General features: G+C 41.8%; 1 pseudogene; it reads right to left on the reverse strand.

Moving 5' to 3' along the window:
* Window positions 1-2,081: 2,081 nt before the first annotated feature.
* Window positions 2,082-6,860, reverse strand: LOC121312051 (annotated as a pseudogene).
* Window positions 6,861-8,345: the final 1,485 nt, after the last annotated feature.

Genomic DNA, 8,345 nt, shown 5'->3' on the forward strand with positions numbered 1-8,345 from the left:
TGACAACACTGCATCTTTTTTGTTATTTTGACCAGTTGTCATTTTCTGCAAATAAATGCTCTAAATGACAATATTTTTATTTGGAATTTGGGGGAAATGTTGTTAGTAGTTTATAGAATAAAACTGTGTTCATTTTACCCATAAAAATGTTCATTTTACCCAAACACATACCTATAAATAGTAAAAACAGAGAAACTGATAATTTTGCAGTGGTCTCGTAATTTTTTATATATATATATATATATATACAACCTGCCTAGTATTATTACTGCTAAAGCTGATTTCATCATGGCAAATTATTTTAAAGAAGTCTGTTTTGAGAAATATCTTCATTCTTTCCCAGAGAAAATACACCAAGAAAACAAACTAACTTAAAAAAATTTTTTTTCAAAATCTTACATTAAAATGTATTTATTTATTGCCATCAGAAAAAGTTCGGAGGCATCTTTGTGCCCACTTAAAAAACTCCTTTCATTCCAGTGAGATGAGCATTGTATTTACCTGGAGGTTGGGCAGCTTATGCTTTAACATTAACAACTTATTCAGACTTTTTATTGCGTTTCTTTTTGTTATTTTTTTCCATTCTGCTGGGACGTCAGCAGGATTGGCCTTGTACTCCACTGCAATTTCTTTATTAAATCTAGTCAGCACGTACTTCCAGTAGTCAGAGGCTTCAATACTGGGATCCGTGGCAATATTCCAGTAAGGGTAGAATTTACGATAGTCTTTATAGGGATGAGCCTTCCACTCTGATTCAAGACTCTTAAATGTGTACTTACCCAGCCCTTGTGGTTGATGCACTGATGCGTGGTGTACAGTGTGGTCCTGGCCTCCTGCCTCACAGGGGACCTTGCAGAATGGACACAGCTTCCCGCAACCAAACACCCTCTTGAACAGCTCGTCCTGTGGCTTGAATGGCAGATTGATCAGTTTCTTCTCAACATCACAATCTTGAGAAAATTCAGCCCTTAGAGTACCTGGCAGTTTATTCACAAGAACCTGTAGATATTGAGCAAACTCCTTATTGTTTGAATTCTTTAGAAACAGCACTGCTCCTAACTCACCCCTGCAGATCACAAGGTCCTTATCCAGATTGCTGCAGATCCTCTGGATAAACCTTGACGTGGTTTGCTGCTCAGCGGTTTCCTTCTGTGCATTTCCAAAGCTGCTTGAATTTTTGCTGTTATTGTTTCAAGACGTTTGGCTTCCTAATCCCCAATCTTAGTATCTATTGAAAGACTCTCAACAATCTGATCCAATATCCAGCCCTTTACGAAAGTTTCACAGTTCCTAATGTACTTCACATAGATTCCGAAATTATCTTCATCCAGAAGCTGCTTTAATATGGAGACCTGGAATAAACGACCGGGAGCTGAATTCCACAGATTGTGCACCAGTCAACATTTCATCTACAATGTCTATCCCAAGGGCTTTGTCGACATACTCCCTCACTGCAGGCTTGAGGCAGCGCTCAGTGAATTCTTCAGCTGTTTTTCTGCACTGATACTTCTCATGGTAAAGATAAATGAAGTTTGAATAGTACTGACGTCGACATTTTTCCAGAGCTTTCTTGGGGTCATTTTTTTCATTGAAGTCCTCATGCATCTTCTGAAATTCCCTGGCAGCGTAGCCACAAATGTGGAGCTTTAGATCGAGTTCAAATTTGGCATTGGCCTTCAGTGTCTCTTCATTTTTCAACTCTTTATCTATCATTTGCACCAACTCCATTGTATATGTATCACGGTAACTGGTTTTACTCTGTGCTTTATTTGTAACAAACTGCCTACAATTTTCTATTATTGCTCTTGCCTTCTCCGTTGCTTTGTTTTCCAATTATTTTCCTGGTAGGAAAGGTTGTCTTCTGAACAGCTTCATGGACTGATTTACTAAAGACTGTTTCATTTTTGCTGGCTGCTCTTTCATTTTCTGGTAGTCTGAGCTTTCAAAGTGCTTCGCACTTGGAATGAAGTGTTTCTTCTCATCAGTGAAATGTTCCACCTCACTTAATTCCTTCTGAATTAGATTACCATGCCTTTCTAAATTTATTTTCAATTTATTCAGTATGTCTGATGCAACAGCACCTGTCTCTAAAGCTTGAAACTTCAGTTCAGAGACTGTCTGATTCCACATTTCTACAAAGTCTTTCTCCAGCTCCTCTTCAGACAAAGGACTTTTTCTTTCCCTACATGTCTCAAGTAAGCCCTGTACTTTCTCTGCAATTACTGCTGTGTATTCTTCCCGATTATCGTACATTTTCTTCATCCCTTTGTGTATAGCAATGGTGTTCTCACATTTGTTGTTGATGGAGCGTTCAATTTCTCTCTGAAGACTTTTAATGCAGCTCACAAAGTCTCCTCTGTGCTTTTCCACAAGATTAACATGGCCATTATTTTTCTGATAATAATCTGTCAGATTCTGCAGAATTTTTTTTCTTCCTTTAACAATTCGGCAGATGCCTCAGCTTTTAAACTGCTGGAAAAGTCCTCATAGTTTGAGGAGTGAAGGTTAGAAATAATTGTCTCGGCTTTTGCCAACCAGTTGTACATGTGCTTCCGGAAGTCCCATTCCCATTTATTATATTCAACACACAGATTACTGTAAGCCTCAGCCACAAGACTATTTCTGAAGCTGAAGATGAAATGTTCATATTTAACGGCTTTCCACAAACTCCTCACCCACTCCAGGAACTCTGTAACTGGTGCAGGAGGTTTTTGCTTGTTGACGTTTTTCAAAACCTCAATCAAGCTCTTCTTGAACTGATACACAGTCTCACTGTAGCCGGTGTTCACTGGAGCCATTGGAGGGTTACCATGCCACAGACGTGGGATGTACCAGTTATTTTTCTTTGCATCATACTCCATTATATCAGTGAATTTTCTGTTATCTCCTTTCTTTTCCATCCTGGCAGCTGCCTGTGTCATCTCATTCAGCCGCTGTAGAAGCTTATTCCTATCTCTTGCATTGTTATCATGGGCAGACACGTCCCCCACATTCTGGTGCACAAACTGACAGTTTGGTTTCTTTCCCACTTCCTTCATTCTAAGAAATGCGTGCACCACGATCTGTAGGATATCCTTCATCTCTGTGGAGTTCTCCATTGCAATGTTTATTATGGTGACATCACTCAATCCAACGACCAGTGTTGCAAGCTCATTGTCATGTTCATAGCTGTCTTCTAGTTGTGCCAACTCTGGAGATTTGAGACCTTCAGTGTCGATTACCAAGATAAAATCGCAGTTCAGCTCTTCTTTAAGATCCTCTTTGACTCTGATTAACAGCATGAAGGCTCCTCTCGTGCATCTGCCACTGCTAACTGTAAACTGAACCCCAAACATTGTATTGAGGAGGGTAGATTTCCCAGTGCTTTGGACTCCCAACACTGTTACAACCAGCAGCCTGCTCTTGTGTTGGACTTTCCTGTGGAGCTCAATTAGAACATCAGTCACCCATATTAGAGGTATATTTGAGCCATCCAACAGCAGATCTGCCCCCAAACTGGGAAGATGTTCAAACTGCTGGCGGGATTCAGAATTGTCAGGAAGGGAGCTCGCTGCTTCATAAAGCTGCCCCATCTCACGCATGAAATGTTCCATTCCTAAAGAGCTGTTTGATATTTGTCTATCCAGGTCTACAACTATCACTTTGCTCTCTGACAACTTGCAACACTTTTTTTTGTATTCATCACGAAGACCAGAAAGTTTCTTTTGTGCAGTAACATCCAAGTTCATCCTCATCCACTTCAGAAAATAGGATCGCTCTTCTTTGCTTTCACTGGATATGGCAGTGATGAAACATTCCATTGCTTCAGATATATTTTTACTGCTTTGCTGTTGTCTCAGTTTCTGTTTTTCACTTTGCAGATTGTATTTATATTCTTCAATAGGCTGGTCTCCTGCCTTTTGTAGTCTGCACTCTTCCTTTTCTATTTTAGTCAGCTCCTTCCAAAGCTTCCCTTGCAAAGGCAACTGATCCTCTTTATATCGCACCACATTGTTGATTCTAGATGTGATTTCTGCAGCACTTCTCTTAGCGTTCTGACATTCAGTGCAGTCTTCATCTACAGAGATCCCCAATTCATGTGCTTCAGCAGACATGCCTTCAATGGTCATTTTTTGTTGACAATTTTCCATGATATTATTCATAGTTAAGCACAGTTTTGACACAAAGTCTGCATCATTGGTCTGCTGTTTCTTAAATAAGATCTACTTTCCACTTAATTTTAATTTTGATGCCAAGTGTTTCAGAGAGTTTACATTTTTCTCTGTCTTCTTTGGAAAATTTGAAATGAAAAAGCATTGGGCCTTAATATTTCCTGCAGAGGACAAGAGATCACACTCACTCTCTGCAATACTGTCAAAAAATATGAAGACTGCCGAGGATGTGTGACATAAAATAGAAAATTGCTTCTGAAAGGAAAGAAGATCTCCACGAAGGTTGGCAACAGCTAGAGGTTCTGGAAAGATGTCCAAGTTGTTCTTTCCACAAGGAAGGTACCAACCTATTTCCACTAGACCGTGTGCAATTCTCCGTGTAACATTTGCACATTCCATATTACGATGGATAAAGACATCATGGTACTGCTGGGGGTTGCTGAGAACCTGATTCAGAATCTGAGACTTTGATAAACTGCAGTCACCCAGCCTGACAAAAGAGATCATTGGCATGGCAGTGCTGACTATACTGTCTTCTACAAACCCTTTCGAGTCGGCTAATGAACGGGGTCTAAACTTCTTCACAATGTCTCGCGTGGCCCACAGCATCAATGTACACTGGCTGGTGCTGCAGTCGGGGAGCAAGAGAGGTACAGCAAACTGGCACATCGACATTTTTAACATCATTTCCTGCTGCAGGAAGCTATCTGAGCACAGAAAGAGTGCTGTTACGAGATCAAGTGGATTGATTGTATTACTCTCTTGATAATCATTACTATCAATAAGTTCAAGAACACTATCAGGGTCTTGCAATGCTGAGTCTGTATCTGTCTCAGCAGCACTGCACTTGGTACTCCGAGCTGTCACATTTACCATCATTAGTCTTTTCAGAAAGCACCAGGGAAGTTTCTTTAGTGACTGTGAATCGGTTCATCTGTAATACTCTCTGATCCGATCTCAAGGACCGTACTCAATGTAATCCTGCCTGGGAAGCAGTTCTCCAGTCCCAGCTTGCACAGCACATCTTCTAGAGATGTTTCTGAAAGGGAAGCAGTAACAGGTATACACTTAGCTTACTTTGGAGCAGCAGAGTGTCATTTTTTTTTTACATATAAAAAATGCTTTGTTGTTGACTAGATTTGGAACACATGAGATGCAACAATACCCTATTCAATTCCTATTGGAATGTGAGAAAACTGTGTTCTGAGTGTAGGCTGATTGGTTTATAATGTTGATGCCTGACACTGGCTATTACACTGCAGATGTAATGCCCTGCAGCACCTGTAAGTAGCCTTGAATAAAGACGTCTGCCAAATATATAATTAATAATAGTAATACTACTACTACTACTACTATAATAATAATAATAATAATAATAATAATAATAATAATAATAATAATAATAATAATAATAATAATAATAATAAAGCTGTATGAGCATTGTTTGTGAGCGCATTCTTACATGGCCTGCTGTATTTGGCAAACACCCTTCTAGTCTGTTACTGACTTCAGGTGGTTTGATTTTGACAGACAAAGTCAGTCATTTATTTCTTATTTCAGCAACAAAAAAAAAAGCTATTATTGAATTACGGTCAAGTGTTCTAAGCTGATGTCTTATCATTCTCTAGCAACACTGGACAACAAATTGCCTGAAGTTTAAAAAGCAATAACCCCTCTGTTACTGCTGTATGAGAGTTTATGTCTGTCCTTGAGAATCACAACCTTTAAATAGAGATCAAAACATATCCAGGTGCAACTGTTTCTGTTTCTGCTGATTAAATGGAGCCCCCTGGGTTTAGTGCAGCATGTAACCATTCTATACGGAGTCAGTATGTTGTAGGATATAGGGATTTGCAATCCGTGTTGAAGTCAGTCAGTTCCACTGTTGCATAATTTTAGTGTCAACTTTCAGACACTGGGGGGGGGGGGGGGGGGGTGAGGGGTTGATAGACTCTTTTTATCAAAGGCTTGCTTCAATTAATTCCCGTTTGGCCCTTGAAACAATTATTTAAAATGATACTAACTGTTACTCTCTAGGTCAAGCGTCAGAGCCTTTTCTCCATCACATGTGATTCGTGTATCATCACAAATGTACGAAATACAAGACATACTTGAGCTGGAATGAGAGAAAAAGGAAGTGCTCTGGGTCCCATTCTCCAGCACTGTGGTAACTGTGAAGCTGTACTCTCTCCCAGGTCTCAGCTCAGAGATGACAGTAAAATTAGAGGGTGCAGTAGTGGTCATATCTTGGTCACTCTCATCAGAGCTAGCGTAGATAATGTAAAAGCTGTGTGGGATCTCATCCATATTGCCAGGTCTTCCCCAGCTCAGAGAGACAGAGTCAATATCTACTGAGTCTATCTTTATCTCTCCAGGAGGGGTCACAGACGCGGGGGCAGTGGATGGACTGTTTGTTGGATCCTCCGGAACTGTAGAGTCCAGAGGAGTGGAGATGACAGATGATGTATCTGATGGACATGTGACAGGCGTGTCTCCTGTAATCTCAGGGATATTGTGTGCTGGTGCAGTAGAGGTGACAGGAGACGTGTCTGCTGGACCCTGAGGTTTGTCCTGGTCTTGAGGGTTTGGGATGATGGGAGCTGTAACAGGAAAAACCCCTCCCTGAAGTAAACCCTATGATTTCTTCATTTCTACCTGAAGTTCAGCCTCTTGAGCCCTCTCACCTGGCACGCTCTTCTCTGATGACATCTCAGAGGTTCCTGCAGGGAGCTATTACACAGTGACTAAATTACAGGCATACCTTGCATCTGAAGCAAGCGCAAAATCTAGTGCACTGCTTGCAGTAACAACCTAGGGCAGGGTTTTTGAGTGAGGGCATGTAGAAGGGTGGTGGGTAATTCACTGACACGGGAGACAGAACAGGTGTACTTGGAAACACCACACAGGTGCCCAGTTTTATTCTGAGGTAGGGATTTCTTTTTACCTGCAGAGGGCACTGTTGTCCGTGGCTGTCTACCAACTATGATAGACAGCACCACGGGAATACCAAGGCTGGTAAACAAATTGAATGCGGGCGCACTCACAGATGCTCAAAAAATAATAATGAAAACAGAAGGCGAAAGGAAAAAGGAAAAAAAAAACAGTAATAAAACTGCAAATAAAAAGTGCTGAACTTGGCAGCGTTATCCCGGTCGTCGCTACCCGCACGACCCGGATCACCAACCTACTCTAGCGGCTCCCTCAGCCTGCTATAAACAATATTTCGGGGGTCTGAACAAGGGTTCCCCACTATCACTATCTTTCTTTTGTTTTTTCAATTTCTTTCTCCGGTTTCTTTTCTCCCGGCTGGTTCTCGGTCCTGGACCAGCACTTCCACACACTCAGCGCGTCTAAAAGAGCAGAGCTGAGGAAACAGTAGAGCGTTATGTTATAGGGCTAACAATCTCCCCAAGACCCGCCTCCCAGCCATTCAGAGAGAGGGAAAGTCCACACACCCCCTTTCCCACCTCCCTGTGTCACTGCCATAACTCACAGGCGGTTATTGGACGACTGCTGCCTTCTTCCTGCAGCACTATGAACAAGCCAGCAGAGTCAGCACAGATCTCCCCCTGCTACAGGGCAGTTAAGAAATCAGAGGATTGAATGAAGTTGAAGCTACAGACACAAGAGTTTGTCCTCGATGGTCATACTATACTAATAATAGCTAACAGAAACAGTTTCATGCAAAACCTCTATTTAAGGTTTTATACACAAATCTTGATTTATAATTCTGGCCTCTTAAATTGGACTCTAACGTTTCACAACAGGTGGACTGCTCCACTTTCTGTAGGGGTGTTGTCTCTGTGACAGACAGCGAGAGGATCTGAGCTGTAATCTCCCTCCCGACCCAAGAGGGCGCTAAGCAGAGGTACTTGCACGCCTGTACTGAGACAGACCGGCTTGGAGAGAGGGGCAGAAAAGGAAGTCGGCCATCTTGGTGCAGGGCGGAATTACCATATTAGGGGACAAGATTACTGTGATCAGCTGTGCTGCATTAGACAACTGGCAGGTGTACCGAGTTACGCTGATCATGGGATGGAGTCTCCTGGTATATAAGGGCTGTCATTGTGCAAGTGCAGGGCTTTTGGAGGTAATACTGAACCTGGGTTGCTGAGCCGTTTGTTTGTTTGTTTGCTTGCTACGTGTTTTTGGTTTGTTTACTGTCAGGACCGGGGTCGGAGTGAGTCGTCACAA

This window comes from Polyodon spathula, unplaced genomic scaffold, assembly GCF_017654505.1.
Source record: "Polyodon spathula isolate WHYD16114869_AA unplaced genomic scaffold, ASM1765450v1 scaffolds_3499, whole genome shotgun sequence".
Taxonomy (NCBI): Eukaryota; Metazoa; Chordata; class Actinopteri; order Acipenseriformes; family Polyodontidae; genus Polyodon; species Polyodon spathula.